This window comes from Helianthus annuus, chromosome 16, assembly GCF_002127325.2.
Source record: "Helianthus annuus cultivar XRQ/B chromosome 16, HanXRQr2.0-SUNRISE, whole genome shotgun sequence".
NCBI classification, from domain to species: domain Eukaryota; kingdom Viridiplantae; phylum Streptophyta; class Magnoliopsida; order Asterales; family Asteraceae; genus Helianthus; species Helianthus annuus.
The window spans coordinates 145,750,612-145,769,144 of NC_035448.2; the positions used below are offsets into that span (position 1 = coordinate 145,750,612).

An 18,533-nucleotide genomic window follows, 5' to 3' on the forward strand; every position below is an offset into this window, starting at 1 on the left:
CGAACAAAGTGACGAACCATCTGAGCACACGACGGCATGTTGTAAGTATGTGCATAACTGACTTTAGTAGCACGTTTGGGGAGGACACTTATCTTGGGGAGAAGCTCTAATGCAGCTGCACCATGATGGTATGCATACAGCCCATGCTGGGGCATAACCTGGACAGTAACTCTAATCTCCTTGTTGGACTAACGTAGTTGGCGACGTAATCGCAGGTCCAGGACCTGAGCTCAAAACTCTCGAACATTGCTTAGATTGGAAATTGTTTGATGGCAGCACATGAGCGCTAGGAAAGCTGATTAGCTTAGGAAACACTGGGAGTTTGTTGTAGGCAAACGTGTCATATCAAAAGCATCACCCTGGGGGGTGCGGTATACTATAGGAAACATGGCCAACTTACTTTACGACGCGTGAGACATTCGGATTACTGGAACAAACGGTGACTTGGCTCACAAACTCAGGCTAATTGATGAAACGGGATAACTATCGTAATGGTATGTATGCCTTAGGTTTAAGGCAGTGGTTGCCTGATGAAACCCTGGTGATACCCTTACCGGAATTTGAGGTCATCGGATCAGTTGTATATATCAGGGAATCTATCGAAAACATGGGCTAAGAAGTCAAGGTTCGCTAGCATGAGTCTCATGACAATCGTGAGGGCTTGTTAAACTCTAATACGTGGACTGAAGTTCACATAGGAACGGAAGGATATGTTAAAACTTCAATGTTCTCAATTGTTCAAGGTATTGAACCAACTCTTGATATCACTGGTGAATTTCGGGACGAAATTTCTTTCAAGTTGGGGAGGATGTGACACCCCAGGAAAAACCAGCAAACGATATAACTTACCTAGCTTTCTCAGTGAGTGCGTACCAAATTTCGGGACGAAATTTCTTTTTAGTTGGGGATACTGTGACAACTCGTAATTTGAACCTACTTTCTGTAACGTTACGTGCTCACGTGAACTATGTTAATTGGATGTTATGTTTTATATTATGTGAATGTGTGTATGTTTGCAACCGAACAGAATCGCACAACCCTCACCCAACCGCACAAGCCTTTTGGGCCGTAGTGCTTGTATCCGAAACTTTCAAGGCAGCCCAAGTTGGGTTCGGCCCATTTCCTTTAACCGATTAACACAAGAGGTGTTTGCACCTATCTCACATTGTTACCAAAACACACAAACCCTAAAATACTCCTCTTTCTCTCTTGTGTTGCCGTGAAACCCGACGACCGCCCCACCTCTCCGAAGATTATTCTTTGCTCGGATCAAAACCTTGTTTCTTCTTTAACCGGTTAGTATTTCTTGTTATGAATATGTTTCGGGTAATGTGTTATCATGTTGATGAGATGCGATTGATTATGTATGTGTAGTATGAAAATAATCTAAAGCATAATAGATGTTAATCGGCCACCATGTTCTATATTTGGATTGATAATGTTAGATTGAATGGTTGTTGATCGACTGATGTATGCGTGGGCTATATATATGTATGTTTTACTTGATAAATCGGCCGTATGTTGTATGCGTATGAGGTTATATGATGAAATATGATCGAACCAATAGGCTAGGGGTTGGTTATTGTTCACCGAATCAATTTAATGTTCCTGTGATCGCATGTTTGTAATTGGCCGTGTGTTTATATGTTTTGATAAACATATTTCATATGCATTTAGATGGTTTGGCTGAATAGTGTTCATATGGTTTGATTAGAGTTCATGAGAAGTTGATTGAAATATACTTGTTTGATCGATTTAGGGTCTAGATGGAAACTGTTAATTGTGATTGATTGTTTATGGTAAATTTGGAAATCATTCAATTATTGTAACCGATTGCATAGAATTCGGAAATTAAAAACCAATCACACAAGTTGGTCGATCGCACAAGAATGAACACACGAGTCCAATCGCACAAGACTCTTAGTCGCATAAGATCAGATTGTATAATATCCGATCTGATCGCACAATAAGTTCAGCCGCACAAGAGATCCTCAGTCGCACATGAACTGTTGGATCGCACAAGTTGAGCTGTTTGTTAACTGTTGGGCCGGGTGCATATTTGGGCTGGGCTAGTGGATCGCACAACATAAAGACTAGTCGCACAAGTCTTGGGCTGGTAGTTAACTGGGCCTTAGACACTATTGGATCGCACAAGGGTATTCGGGTCGCACAAGACATGTGGGCCTGGACGCCTGGGCCGCACCACTCAATGTTTATTATGGTTGGACTGTTATGTGATACGTGTAGATAGACTTGCATCTTAGTTCATATGACTTGAAATGTGAAGCTTGTAATATATCTGTGAACATGCGAAACACCTGATATGTGTTACTGGATGAATTACATGGAGTACTATGCGATAATTATGTGATAGTATAGCATATGTTACTGCTGGATGTCATTGACGACTGTTATAATTCAAATGATGATATGTGCACACTACTTGTGAATGTGGAATACGTAATACATGTATATACAAAACTGACTGTCCTTGGTAATCACATTAGGATTGGGTTGATTAATGTGGAACAAGTAACTTTACATACCGAGCAATCACAGGTGAGTTCATTGCATTTTCTCAAGCATGCGTCCCGGTGGTTTGGGACAACTGGTAAACATTTGGAAGGGAAACATTGGGTAAACAACTTAATCGGTTTTGGTTATTGCCTGGAGGGCAATGGGGGTAATTGGTTGATAGCGCTATTAGGTGGGAAACCTCACACCGGGCCGTAAGGACGGGCGTGAACTAATTATCTGGATAGGGCTATGGTTGTTAGAGGCACACTCCTCGGATACATATGGGCACACTCCTTAGGGTATCTAACGATGGCAACATAGCAAACAAGGGGTACCCACTCCCCGGATACACATGGGCACACTCCCTAGGGTATCTAACATGAGCAAACAGTCGTTAAGGGGTAACCACTCCCCGGATACACATGGGCACACTCCCTAGGGTATCTAACATGAGCAACATCGTAACGCAACATTGAATCGCATTAACGTACATCTGGTAACTCAACACGTTAACAAAACCTTGAACTCACCAGCGTAGTCTGACACACTTGTTTGCATGCTTGTAGGTCATTATCGTTTGGAACATGGACTTGCTATCTGGTAGTGCTGGAGTGGTCATGGATCGAGACTCTTGGATTCACTTATAAACGATACATTGATTTTGATTATTATTATGAAACGATTGCTAAACGATTACATGCTTCCGCTACACAACTTTTGAGAATTGATAACATGTTGACATCTTATTTTAGTAATTAATGTCATGACCTATTTAAATATTTATTATTGGTTCAATGTGATTGGTGGCTCGAACTCTGATGCGTAACACGCCTCGCGGGGTTTCCGCAGGTGGAATTTTGGGGGTGTTACAGTAACGGAAGCGGGTCGAATAATCAAACCGGAGGCGATGACTTGAGTGCCAAGATGGATGCTTTGCTGAATATGCAAAAGGAATCTCAAAGCAACATAAAAGAGACTCACAATGATGTCAAAGAGATGAAGAAGATAAACGAGATTCGAGATAAAGCACATGAGGTATTGGCGAAACAAGTGGGCCAACTAGCGGAAGAAGTGGCCCAAATAAAGGGAAGCATGGGGAAGCTTCCAAGTGACACCACGGTGAACCCTAAGCATTAAGGGTCGAGCTCGAGAAACACACGTGAGGTACATTTAAATGAAATTTCTTTACGTAGTGGTCGAGTCATAGATAATGGTGTCAAACCACCATCACCCCAATTTGTTGAAGGGGTGGTGGAAGATGCGAGTGAAGATGAGCGTGCGGATGGTCAAACGGGTCAAAATGATTTGAAAAAGAAAAACAACCCACCCGTTGGGACCATCCCCGTCCCCAAGGCTAAGGAAAAGGGTGTGGAGGCTAATACCGCCCCTTATCCCGAAGCATTGAAGGGACCCATGAAAAAAGTTGTAAACAAAAGAGGTCCGCAACAAGAAGAGTTGTTGGAAATTTTCAAACAAGTCAAAATCAATTTACCTCTTTTGGATGCAATTAAACAAGTATCGTCGTATGCTAAGTACTTGAAAGATTTGTGTACCCAAAAACGCACTCACAAATTTCCAAAAAAAATAGATTTAACTGAAAATGTGAGTTCGATTCTTTCGGGTGCACTTCCACCCAAGCTTCAAGATCCGGGTGCGCCTATTATTTCAATTCAAGTAGGTGATTTTAAAATCAACCGGGCACTTCTAGATCTTGGTGCTAGTGTAAGCATTCTACCGGGTAGTTTGTATGACCAATATGAGTTTGGTCCACTTCAATCGTCAAACACCACCGTGGTGTTAGCCGATTTGATACCCAAACTACCCCGTGGAATTGTTTCGGATGTGATAGTGAAAATCGAGGATTTTTACTATCCGGTGGACTTTCTAGTACTTGATTATGTGGCCAAGGACCCAACCAAACAACCTACGGTGATTTTGGGTCGACCGTTCTTAGCAACTGCAAATGCTCAAATTGATTGCAGAACAGGAACGGTTGACATGACATTTGGAAACCGAAGGTTGAGGTTGCATGTGTTTTTCCGGACTTATGAGCCCTCCAGTTGATGATGAATGCTATATAGCAGACATTGTTGACACGTGTATACCTCTTTGCGACACAGTCGTTTATGGGGAAAACACAATGGAGGATTGTTATATGTTTGACAGGTCACAGGTGGAGATGGAGCAAAGCATGGACGAGGAAGTAAGGAGTTTGGAGGTGCTTGCGGTTAGGGAAGGAAAACCGACATGGATGCACCAAGTTGAAAGCTTACCGGAGAGCATTGACACTAAATTGAAGCCGTCATTAGTAGAGCCTCCGGAAGTTGAGTTGAAATCATTGCCAAAGCATCTCAAGTATGCTTATGTTGGAGAAGGCAATACCCTCCCGGTTATTATTGCATCGAATTTAACCGTGGAGCAAGAGAGAAAGTTGATGGAGGTGTTGGTCACAAATCGGGCGGCGATTGGATGGACCATTGCGGATTTGAAGGGTATTAGTCCTTCGGTGGTGATGCACAAAATCATCACGGAATAGAATGTGACTCCCGTTCGAGATGCACAAAGGCGGTTAAATCCGAACATGCGGGAGGTCGTGAAGAAAGAAGTGTTGAAGTGGCTTGATGCGGGTATCATTTACCCGATCTCGGATAGCCAATGGGTGAGCCCAACTCAGACGGTTCCCAAGAAAGCTGGTATACAAGTCGTCAAAAATGACGCAGGTGAAGAGGTAGCCACCCGGCCGGTAACCGGGTGGCGAATTTGTATTGATTATAGGAAGTTGAATAGCGCAACTTCCAAAGATCATTTTCCTTTACCTTTCATAGATCAAATAGTTGAGAAATTGTCGGGGCAAAAATTTTATTGCTTCTTAGATGGTTATTCTGGTTATAATCAAATTGCCATCCATCCGGAAGATCAATCAAAGACTACGTTTACATGTCCCTACGGTACCTTCGCATTTAGGCGAATGCCGTTTGGATTATGTAATGCTCCCGCCACCTTCCAAAGGTGCATGATGAGTATCTTCTCCGATATGGTGGGAAAGTCTTTGGAAATCTTCATGGATGATTTCTCAATTTTTGGATCATCCTTTGAGACTTGTTTGGACCAACTAGATAAGGTGTTAAAAAGATGTGTTGAAACTAGTTTGGTCTTAAGTTGGGAAAAGAGCCATTTTATGGTTCAAGAGGGAATTGTGTTGGGACACGTGGTGTCAAGTCGTGGGATAGAGGTTGATCGTGCTAAGGTACAAGTCATATCTACTTTACCATATCCCACGACTGTTAAAGGTGTTAGGTCGTTTTTAGGTCATGCGGGGTTTTATAGGCGGTTTATTAAAGGTTTTAGTGACATAACAAAGCCCTTATGTAATTTGTTGCTAAAATACCAACCGTTTGATTTCAATGAAAATTGCCAAAATGCTTTTAACAATTTGAAAGAGAAATTAGTGGAGGCCCCAATCTTGCAATCGCCAAATTGGTCTTTACCTTTTGAAATAATGTGCGATGCAAGTGATTATGCGGTGGAGGCCGTGTTGGGACAACGGGTTGACAAGAAACCCGTTGCCATATACTACGCAAGTAAGACTCTTTCGGATGCACAGTTGAACTACACCACCACTGAAAAAGAGCTACTTGCGGTGGTATATGCATTGGATAAATTTCAGTCTTATATATGGGGTAGTAAAGTGATTATTTACTCTGATCACACTGCAGTTAGGTACCTCATGGAGAAGAAAGATGCAAAGCCGAGGTTAATCCGATGGGTGTTGTTGCTCCAAGAGTTTGATTTGGAGATACGGGACAAGAAGGGTATTGAGAATGTGGTAGCGGACCACTTGTCCCGCTTGATGGTTGAAGAGGATCCGAAAGCCTTAGAAATCAATGTGTCTTTTCCAGATGAGCATATAATGAAATTAGATAAATTGCCATGGTATGCTAACATTGTCAATTATCTTGTTACAGGTGATATGCCGGCACATTGGGATAGACGGAAAAGGCAACACTTCATGTCCCAAATCAAATACTATCGGTTGGAAGAACCGCATTTGTGGAAGGAGTGTGCGGATCAAGTTATAAGAAGATGCATTGATGACGAAGAGATTCCAAGTGTCTTGCAACATCTACACTCATTTGCATGTGGTGGTCACTTTAGTGGTCACAAAACGGGTCACAAAGTGTTGAATAGTGGCCTTTATTGGCCTACTATTTTCAAAGATGCAAATGAGTTTGCCAAAAATTGCATAGAGTGTCAAAAATTAGGGGGTATATCAAAAAGGGATGAGATGCCCATGCAACCAATCCTTGTAGTCGATGTTTTCGATGTATGGGGTATTGATTTCATGGTCCCATTCCCCAATTCCTATGGCAATTTGTATATCTTGGTGGCCGTTGACTATGTGTCAAAATGGGTCGAAGCAATAGCCACCAAGATAAACGACCATTCCGTAGTATGTAATTTTGTCCAAACCAATATTTTCTCAAGGTTTGGGATTCCTCGTGTCATTATAAGTGACGGAGGATCCCATTTTAAAAATTTTCGGTTTGGAAAACTTCTAAAGCGGTTTGGTGTTGACCATAGGATTGCCACCCCCTATCACCCGCAAACAAGCGGGCAAGTTGAGGTGTCAAATAGGCAAATCAAAGAGATTTTGCAAAAGACCGTGCGGGCGGACCGTAAGGATTGGTCAATTAAATTGAACGATGCTTTATGGGCCTACCGGACGGCACATAAGACACCCATAGGCACTACACCTTACCGGTTGGTCTACGGTAAAAACTGCCATTTACCGGTTGAACTCGTGCACAAATCGTTATGGGCTATTAAAGAGGTTAATGTGTAATATGATGGTGCAGGTAAAGAACGGAAGCTCAAATTATGTGAGTTGGAGGAGCTACGGGAGATGGCATATGAATGCGCGTCTAAGTACAAGGATGGGATGAAAAGAGTGCATGATGCCAAGTTGAGAAAGAAAGAGTTTGAAGTGGGTCAAAAGGTGTGGCTCTACAATTCGAAGCTCAAACTCTTTCCCGGAAAGCTCCGAAGCAAATGGATGGGACCCTATGTTGTCACCCGGGTCGGACAATTGGGTGATGTTACTATCGAGGACCCGAAGGACGGGGTACGGCAAACGGTAAATGGTCATCGGCTAAAACCGTTTCTCGAGGGTAACGAGAAAGTGGATGAAAACAAGGAATCGGTAAGCTTCGTGGTAAGTTTCCCGGTTTACGACGTCGAATGAAAAGGACCGGTAACACTTTGTGTAAAGTTATGTACAATCTTTTAATTGTTTGTGTGCTTCGAGGATAATCGTTTCCAATTCCTACTAATCCTTCTTGATTGTGTGAAGTCCAGACATTACAAACGGGTCATGAAGATACAAGGTATGTTTTTAGACTTGTTTATGTGTATTGAGGACAATACACGATTTTTTTGGGGGGTGGTAGGGCCGTTAACGGTGTTCATGTTTAAAAATTTTAACTCAAAAAAAAAATCACAAAAAGATTTTTAATAATTTTTAGGAATTTTTATTGTACATAGTCCCTTTATTAAAAGTTAATAAAATTCCTTCTATTTTTTCGAAAAAAAAAATAATAATTTGAAAAATTAAAAAATTGGCAAACCACAACCCATCGGCGACGGGGTGGTGCCCGTCCCGGACGGGGTCCGCAATTGACCCGTCGGCACTTCTTCCCTGTATCCAGTTGTTTAAGCCGTCGGAGCCAAGCCCGTTTTCCCTTGCCCGTCGGCGACGGGTTACCGTTTTGCTTCCGAGGCTGATTCGTTCCAACACTCTTAAAAACGATTCAAACTTCTCCAAACCTCATTACAACATATCCTAACTTCGGTTTTGACCACATAATTGCCCCACATTCCTTACCTACTGCTTAGAACCTCACAAATCCCCTGCTCTCTCTCTCTCTCTCCTTACCTACATATCTTCATCTTCCTCATCTTTACCCCAAAACCCTAGAAACTTTCATGCTACCATAACTTTCTCAAATCTTCATCAAATCTTCTGATTTTTGGGTCTATCTTGCGTGATTTTTCAAGAGGAACAAAACCCCCCCAACACGGTTTTCATCAATTCTTGCTATTTTGCGAGATTTATGGGCGTGTACTTAGGGTTTTCTGAACCGGTGTTCATCAATCTACTTGTTTCACACTTTTTCACAGTTTTTCTTGTTCTAATAACACAAAGGTATGGATTCTCTTTAAATTTATGCTTGATTTTCAGATATATAGTGTTTTTCTTCCGAAATTTTAAACTTGTTAGTTTAAGAGTAGGTTGTTTAAACAATGTGTGTTGATCTAGCATGATTTTAAGTATGATTAGTTGTTATGAATGGAATTTGAGCACGTTGTAACTATAGTGAAGTAATTACACTTGTTATACACATGGTTGAACATGAAGGTGATGTTGAATGCATTGTCGGAATTATAAGAATTTGTAAGTGCAACAATGAAAGTGATAAGTAGATGATAAAATTGGCGACTTTGGAAGTTTAAAAGGGCAATTTTACTTTCACTTGTTAGTTTTTCAACATCACACCTCATGTTCAAAGTTTGGGAGTTTAATGAAGGTTGAGTTTGCATTGATGTTTGCTTGTTTGTGATTGTAGTTATGGCGGGTGGCAAGAGACAAAAGACTACAGGCCAAGCTTCATCATCCGGGGTTGGTTCTTCTTCTGGTTTAATACCGAAGAAGTGGGAGCAACTAAGCTCCGTAGAGGAGAACGATGCAAGATTATACAGGCAGGATTGGGAGTGGGTGAAGTTTAGGGATAGCCAAAGCGCTAGAATTTGGGATGATGAGAAAAACAAACCGTTGTCCGGTTATCAAGACAGGAAGTTAGAGGCTAAGTTGTGGAAGTGGAAGATGGTGAACGGTGTGAACACTTCAGTTCCAACAAGGGTAATATGTGAAAGGGTGGTGAACGTAGAAGAATTTCGTCAGATCGGGATTGTGCAGATGTTTGAACGTCTAGGATGGGAAAGTGTCCTTGATTGGTGTGAAGATAATACCTCCAGGATATACTTAGCGGAAGTATGTGAATGGTTATCTACCTTGAAGTTCGTGAACAAGAATGAATCTCCATCACAGTGGAAGTTGGTGGGAAAGACTACTCGAGGGAACATGACAATGTCCTTCGAGACAATGAATTGTATTGCTCGTTTCAACTCCTTGGGAGTACAAGCATATGATTATCCATCCATCGAACATTTTTTGGATAATCATTTGAACAACGACGATGCCGAGCAACTGTTAGATGTTATCTTACCGTTCAACAAAGGGGGAGAATTGAAAAGAAAGCAAATGTCGCTTGAGGGAAAGATTCTTCAAGGGATTTCTGTTGAGAACATCTTGGCGAGGTTTGGTCATCGTGGAGGTGTTAGAGTGAGTGACTGTAGGGTGGTGCACGCCTTGCTTTATGGAACCCAAACATTGTCGTGGAGACATATAGTGATGATGAACACGTGGGCTACTAGGGAGTCGTCCCAAAGGCGTTTTATTCCGTACGCACGCCTCATTAGCGCCATGATTGTGCAACAAAATTGCTTACCCACGGAATCACTATGGGTTCCTAAGCCGTTGGAGGAATTTAACATGGCGTACATGAGGAAGAATTGGAAGATAGAAGTTAAGTTCTCGGGAAACAAGTACGTTGTGACCGATGATTTGGGCAACAAGTTTGAAATCCGTACTTCTGGAGCACCACCAGCATCGGAAGAAGATGAAGAAATGGGGGACGAATAGGAGGAAGTTGAACCCTCCGGTGCACAAAGACCAAGGCAACGATACATGCGGCCATATAGGGAAATTAACGCGGATGTGGCGGGTTTTGTGACCATGAGACGGGTACCCTCCTACAAAAATTTCGATCAGGGGCAGCAAGAGATATATGACAATGTCTCTGCTTGCATAGGTGAAGGACGGGAATACAATCGAAGAAGGGAAACTTGGGAGGGGTCCTATGGATCCTCAATGCAAGGGTATTGGGCAGCTCAAGAAGCCCATTGGGAAAGAATGAACAAGTTTGTGGAAGAGCAAGAACTGTTCCAAGCAATGCAAAGATCACACATGGAACAGTTGGCAAAGATGCAGGAGGATTAGGCTGCCCAAAGACGGGCATGGGAAGAAGCAGCGGCAGCGCGTCAATAGGAAGAAAGAGAATTGAACCGACGCCGTTGGAGTGCCTTGTACGTCTCTCAACAAATGGCGATTAATAACGCCAAAGTGCTCCATGATCAGGAGCGGCACCAAAGAGACTACCAAGCCGGCCTCCCATATGCCGAGCACTCGGGGTGGACCAATTACCCCGACTTTCCTCACCCACAAGGCCCATCCGACCCGACTCCACATTGGCCCGAAGCGGTAGGGTCTAGCTTTATCCCGATCCCGTACCAACCGCCGCCTCAAGGGGAGCAAAGTCCCCTCGATAACTATAGGGAGATGTTCGAGGCCCTCACTGGTTATCCATACCAACCCAACCCGCCAATGGATCCAAACGAGCGATATCAACGGTAGAGGTATGGTATATTTTATGTTGTTGTTGTTGTATATTTTGTTCCGTTATTTCTTGTCGTTTTTATTTAATTTATGTCTAGTTAAATGAACTTTGTGGGTGTGTTCCCTATATAACCCTCACGAGACCTCTCGTCCTCCCAAGCTATTGGGGGGTTTAAAAGGGCTTGTTGCATAAGCTAAATGCAACCGTGATTCCTACGAAAGTGAGTTAGGTTTGTTGTTGTTGTAAAATTTTTTTCCACAAAAAATCAAAGTAAAATAATGCATGACTTGGTAATATGTTCATAAAAAGGGTAGAACTACGTACTAACAAATTTTGATGGTTGTGAGAAGCATGCTTCTACACAAGGATTACAATTTGTAGGTACAACATGTTTGCGGGACAACCATTTTTATGAAGAGACGAAGGACATGAGCATCAAGCGATAAAAATCAGGTGCTTGTGTTTCTTTTTACTTTGATTGTTAGTTAGGAATAAGTGGATTGTAATGTGTATTTTAATTTCCGGGGTGAAAAGTTGGGAAGGTTAGTAGTGTCACATCCCTTGTGCATTCTTAAAACTCTAGTTCTTACACATTGAGGACAATATGTACTTCAAGTGTGGGGATGGGGGAGTAGTAAAAATTTTCGATTTTTACCCATGCATTTAAACACTACACATTGAGGACAATGTTTGCCTCAAGTGTGGGGATGGGGGAAAATTTCAAAAATTTTTCAAAAATGTCTTGTTTTAAAAGCAATCTTAAAAGCACAAGTAACCAAGTCAACGAGGGATGTCACAACCCATTTGGTCTTTTGTCATGGTCAAGTTCAAATTAATAAGCATAACGGGTATTTAGCGGGTGGTTATTTTGGAATAATTCGCCTAAGGAACTAGCAATTTATGCATATCACATATCATACCCTTATACGTGAGGTTTGAGCCACTTTTATATCATAGACTTACATTTACATGTTTCTTTATTTGAGTGGACCGTTAGTCGCGTATTGTAGAACTTGCAACTTTTGATACGTTTGAGACTATAGACCAAATACAAGCACGAGAATGATTAAGGCATTAGGTAAACCTTTTCTCTTAAAACCATTTTTCTATCCTTACCCGAACAAATTCCCTAGTCGCCCATTTTGAGCCTAAACCTTTCGTTTGACCACTCTATAGCCCATAACCCTTAAACTTTTTTTTTAAACCCGTGTGATGAAAATTCGATTATAGGAGCTTAAGTTTGTATAGTTGTTATGATTCATAAAAAAAATAAAATAAAAAAATAAAAAAAATGTTGAGAAAAAGATTGAAAAAGCTCTGAGAAAAAATACAAAAAGAAGTGTTAGTAGTTGTTGAATAAAAGGCTTAAGTTGTTGCCTTGTAGTGATGTTTATAGTTTACTTTTGCTTAGAATAGTCTTTCGTAATAAAAATAAAATTTTCATCACTTTAGCCACTTTAAAAATATCCTATTTCCTACCCTTAGCCTAGCCCCGTTACAACCTTTCAAAGACCTTTTGACTTGTGCTTAGTATTTGTGTTCGGTGGTGGAGAATGATTGAGTTGCAAGCCTATGCGGGTACGTGTTCTAATCGGTTTTGAGCGATTAATTGTTGAAGTGCTAATACATTATACACGTCAGCCAATTTTAAGCCGAGTGGAGAGCACATTGTGAGGGATATGCATGAGTTGTTAGTTTTACGGGCAGGTTAATCTTGGATAACCATTAGTATATGTGATTATTCACTTAACCGATAAATATGTGAAATTTGTAAAGAGTTTGAACTTTTGTATGACAATAGACCTTAACCTCTGTCTCGGGAATGGGATGTGTATTCGTTGTTCAACCCACGTGAAAGTGAAAAACAGATTTGCTTGAGGGCAAGCAAAAGACAAGTGTGGGGATGTGATACGTGGTTGTAAACCGGTGCTCGTTATTGTTTAACTTGACGTTTTAACGTAAGTTTTAGTTTCGAATAGCCTACTTTTAATCAAAAATGTGTTTTGCAGGTTTGATGGAGTTTAAGGATCTTTTCGGGAGCTTTACGGGTCACCGAGTCGAAAACCGGAGCACCAGGACGCGTTACGGATCAACCGGGAGTGCAAGACGAAGAAATCGGAGAATTAGGCTGGAGAGCCCGTCGCCGACAGGTCCCAAGCCGTCGGCGACGGCCTCTAAATAACCCCGTCGGCCAGATTTGCTCGTATCCAGGTGCATAACCCGTCGGCAGCATTTGACTTTTTGGGGACCCGTCGGCGACGGGGTCAGGCCCGTCGGCGACGGGTAGTAGTTTGCTAAAACGCGAAATTGGTTGAAAAAAGGGTTAAGCTCGATTTCTATTGGATGGAGAGTATTGAAGACGAGAGTTACACTTGTATTGGATTTTGAATCTTCATCTTGGAGCCTAATTCACCTACCAATTCATCTCCATTCCATCTCTACATCATCAATCACCCGAATCAAGATCAAGAACCCTATCACAATCTTGATTCCAAACCCTAGCCATCAATCCATTCATCCATCCATTCATCATCATCAATCACCAACCTTCATCATTCACCAACCCTTCATCCTACAAGCTTCAAGATGACTCCATTCGCGTTCCAAACATCCGGTGATCAAGTTGCATCAACCATGAGCGGCTAATCATCTCGGTTTCACCCCGGTGTAGGTAGTTGTTAATTTTAGGGTTTCAATTTGTTCTTGTTTCATCTTAGTGACAATTTGTATTAGGTTTTTGAAACTTTTGACAATAGTATTACATTTGTTACGAATTCGTGAATTGTCGAACGATGTTAAAAGTTATGACTTTGCGAAACGGTGATATGTAATTGTACGTTGTCGTTGTTAGGATTTACTTGTGTTGATTACAAAGTGTCTTTTTGTCCGTTCTTCGGGACGTTGATAGCTAGTAGCACCTAAGTCACGGTACACTAAATCCGTTAACCGAATGCATTTGAGTTGAAACTAAAACTTGTAGAAATCCTAGATTAATAACTACCGAAACCGGGTGTGATTCCTTTTTATTATTATTGTTCTAGTAATCACTTTTCTTGCAATCGTTAATTAGTAGTTGTTAATCATTCGCATCAATTCAATTAGTTAGAAATCATATCTCTCCATCAAACAAAAAAAATACTTTAGCAAGCTTCATAATCGTGACACAATTGTTTAATTCATTCGAATCCACACACAAACCACATACTCTTCGTGGATCGACCCCTTACTACCACTAACACATTGTTAAGGGTAATTTGGGCTTATAAGTATTATCTTTGACTGGAGCGCGACACTTCAATCAAATTTTGGCGTCGTTGCCGGGGAGTGCGTGCGCTTTGTGTTTGGATATTGTTTGAATTTTTTGTGATTAACTGTTTAAATTGTTTAGCTTTCTGTTTGTACTTGTCTTTTTCCTTGTTACGCGGGGTGTGTTACTTGTGCAGGTTACAGGTAGTGCATGCATACGCGGAACTCCGGGCGGACATCACCTCTAGTTTACGAACCGGAAATCGAAAGACTCGCAAGAAGGAACCTAGCAAGCCGGTTAGAAGCAACTCTTGCTTCTAATCAAACCAACCAAACACCACCACTCACGCTGACCATTGAAACTGATTCAATGGCGAATCAAAACTCCAATCAAAACCAGAACCACTTTCAATACCGGAGCAACTTTAATCCCGCTCAAAACACCCAACCTATACCTCAAGAATAACCGGGTGGCAACACCAACGCTAGACCACCCATTCCACCTTTCCGAAACCAAAATCCCAATAACTCTCAACGAACACCCCAACAACAAACCCTCCATCGACAAGCATCATTACCCATCAACCTTGATGATCGGAATGTCAATTCCGATCGTAGAGGTAATCGCGATCGCGGCAATCCCGCGAATGAAGACCCATTTTTCAACATCGACGACTTGAGAAATGCAATCCCCGATGATGAACCTTATAGTGTTCCCGGTTATCAATCGCCGGAACATGTAAGCATTCATACAGAAAATTCGGATGATGAGGGTTACTTTGATGATCGAGTGGATGACGATGAAGATTGGGGATACATTAATAGGGGTAACGCCTACAATGCAAGGGAATATGAAGATGAAGAGTTCGACTATCAAAATGCCAACTACGTTGGGGATGAAGAGTATGGCTACGGGAATAGAAGGAATGACGGTTACGGGAATAACCGCCAACCACGAAACAACAACCAACGGAACCGAAATGAAAGGTATTACAATAACAATAATAATGGAAACCCCAATCGGATTCCTCGTTTCGTGGGAGGTGGAAATCAAAGAGGTAATCAAGGTGGGAATCAAGTAAGGGGTGAGAGAAGGGATGAGAGGCGAGATGAAAGAAGGAACGATCGAAGAGATGATAGGAGGGATAACCGAAGAATGGATGATCAAGAAGTCAATGGTCCTTATCGTCGACAACAACCTCCACGGGGAGTAAATGACCGTTTCAGGCCGATCGTCACCGAGAACGATTCACCTATTGTTTGTGAGCGAAGGATGTTTGATTGTAAACCACATTACATCAACATACTTCCTCATTTCAATGGGAGGTCCAACGACGAGCCCTACACACATCTTGCGGAATTTTCTTCAGTTTGTAATACTATTGGGGGACACAACTTTGCTCTAGAAGAAGTCAAACTTCGCTTATTCCAATTCTCACTAAAGGATAAAGCGAAGCAATGGTTTCTTACACTTCCGGCCAATAGCATCCGCACATGGGGGAAATGCAACAGGCGTTTTTAGATGAGTACTACTCTATGGCAAAGACCGATGATGCTCGTGATGAAATTCGGTCTTTTCGCCAACTATCAGGCGAACCGTTGCATGAAGCCTTTACCAGATTTAGGGAAATGATGCGAAGATGCCCTCATCATCAAATCGAGAAGTGGGAGTTGGTCAAGTGCTTTGTACGGGGTTTAGATGATACAACATGGAATCGTCTCGAGTCGACAAGTAATGGGACTCTCTTGAGCAATCACGAAGACGATGATTGGGAGTTTTTAGAGCGGATGAGTAAGCGGTCAAAAGAGAAAGAGTCGGCCGATAGAGCTAAAAAACACCCCGTTTCCCGATCGCTTCCCGATCTTGACTCTGAAGATCGGATTTCTACTCTAGAGCGGGAGATGGCTCGAATGAAGAAGAAGGAGGTTAACGCGGTCCAATTTGATGTGTGTGAGGAGTGTGGTGATATTGGGCATAAAGTGGAACAATGTCCAACGGGGCCGAGTAACTACACGGAGGAAGTCAATCAAGTGTATGGAGATAGGAAGCAATACGACATGAACTCCAACACTTACCATCTGGGTTTGAGAAATCACCCCAATTTCCGATATGGTAACGCTTCAAATCAAATGAACCCAAATTTCCAATCGGGTAATCAAGGAGGTCAAAGTGGGTCATCATATCAAACCGTCAAGGTGGTAACCAAGGAGGTTATCAACGAAATTACAACCAAGGGTATCAAGGTGGGTATCAAAAGAATTATAATAATCAAGGCGGTAACTGAAGCGGGTCGAATAATCAAACCGGAGGCGATGACTTGAGTGCCAAGATGGATGCTTTGCTGAACATGCAGAAGGAATCTCAAAGCAACATAAAAGAGACTCACAATGATGTCAAGGAGATGAAGAAGATAAACGAGATTCGAGATAAAGCACATGAGGCATTGGCGAAACAAGTGGGCCAACTAGTGGAAGAAGTGGCTCAAATAAAGGGAAGCATGGGGAAGCTTCCAAGTGATACCACGGTGAACCCTAAGCATCAAGGGTCAGCAGTTCCAGCAATACAACCAACCTTACCAGCAGCGTCCATATTCGTACCAGAATCAGGGCACTGGGAGTAGCTCCCAGCAGCAGGCCCCTCAGTCTAGTTCCAAGCTGGAGGATATGATGGCTCAGCTTCTTTCTAGCTAACGAGGGAGAAATGAGGAGTCAGAAAGCCTCGATTCAGAATATCGAGAATCAGGTTGGTCAGCTGGCACAGATGATGTCCAAAAGGCCCCCAGGTGGTCTTCCGGGTAATACAGAACCAAACCCAGGCGGGCATGTGAATGCGATCATGACCAGGAGTGGAAAGACTACCGGACCCGTCATATCGGACTCATCACCGATCACTGGAGCGGTCCCGACTGACACACCGGACGAGGTGCAAGCCAGGCTACGCCCAGCAAGTACAGCACAAGTCCAGGAGTCGGTCAAAGATTACACTCCACCAGTACCTTATCCAGGCAGGCTGAAGAAACAGAAGAACGAAGAGCAATACGGTAAGTTCCTTGAGTTGTTTAAGCAACTACACATTAATATACCGTTTGTTTAAGCCTTGGCCCAGATGCCAAAGTATGCGAAATTCCTAAAGGATATCCTCTCGAATAAACAGAAGCTCGAGGATATATCATGTGTGGTGATGAATGAAACTTGTTCCGCCGTTCTGCAAAACCGTCTGCCCACGAAAATGGGAGATCCGGGTAGTTTTACGCTCCCGTGTTTGATTGGAAACATGTCTGTCAGCCATGCATTGGCTGACTTGGGAGCAAGTATCAACCTTATGCCATATAAGGTTTTTACTAAGCTGGATCTGGGTGAGCCGTCACCCACTAGAATGAGCATTCGGTTGGCAGACCGCTCAATAAAGTATCCGCGAGGATTTGTGGAAAACATGCTTGTAAAAATCGATAAATTTGTTTTCCTCGTGGACTTTGTTATCCTTGACATGGACGAAGATTCAAGAGTGCCTTTAATACTTGGACGCCCGTTCCTCAATACAGCGAGGACGATTGTTGATGTGGCAGCTGGCCAAATCACGCTCCGAGTAAATGACGAGCATGTGACATTTGATATTAAAAGATCAATGCAGCATCGGCAAAGTCACGATGACATGCTTTACTATGTCGACATTGTCGACGCATGTGTGTGCTCTCATTTTCAAGGCATTGTTGATGAGATTGATTCGGACACACGTCTGTCGTGTGGGGACCTGATTGGCATTATGCAGGAGGGCCATGATTTCGAGCAGCCAGTCTATCAGATTGGTGATGATGGTTCCTAGAGTCCGGGGAGGTTTCTAGAAATTGGCCATGTAAAAGAAGAGGAAGCAAAACCTTCGGTTGAAGATCTGACGCCTTTGGAGTTGAAAGAACTCCCACCACATCTCGAGTATGCATTTCTGGACGAGGAGCATCGCTTACCGGTCATAATTTCGGCATCATTGGAAAAGGATGAGAAAAATCAGCTTCTCGAGGTTCTGAGACTTCATAAGAGAGCCATTGCATGGAAAATCATGGATAATAAGGGCATCAATCCTTCTTTTTGTACTCACAAGATTCTGTTGGAAGACGAGTACAAACCCTGTGCACAGCATCAGAGGCGTTTAAATCCGAATATGCAAGACGTGGTGAAGAAGGAAGTGATTAAGTTGTTGGATGTCGGAATGATTTATCCTATTTCTGACTCTGCGTGGGTGAGTCCGGTGCAGGTTGTACC

General features: G+C 42.5%; 1 pseudogene; it reads left to right on the forward strand.

The window, feature by feature from the left end:
• LOC118488258 overlaps positions 1 to 18,533 on the forward strand; it is a 58,921-nt pseudogene that overhangs the window by 35,827 nt on the left and 4,561 nt on the right.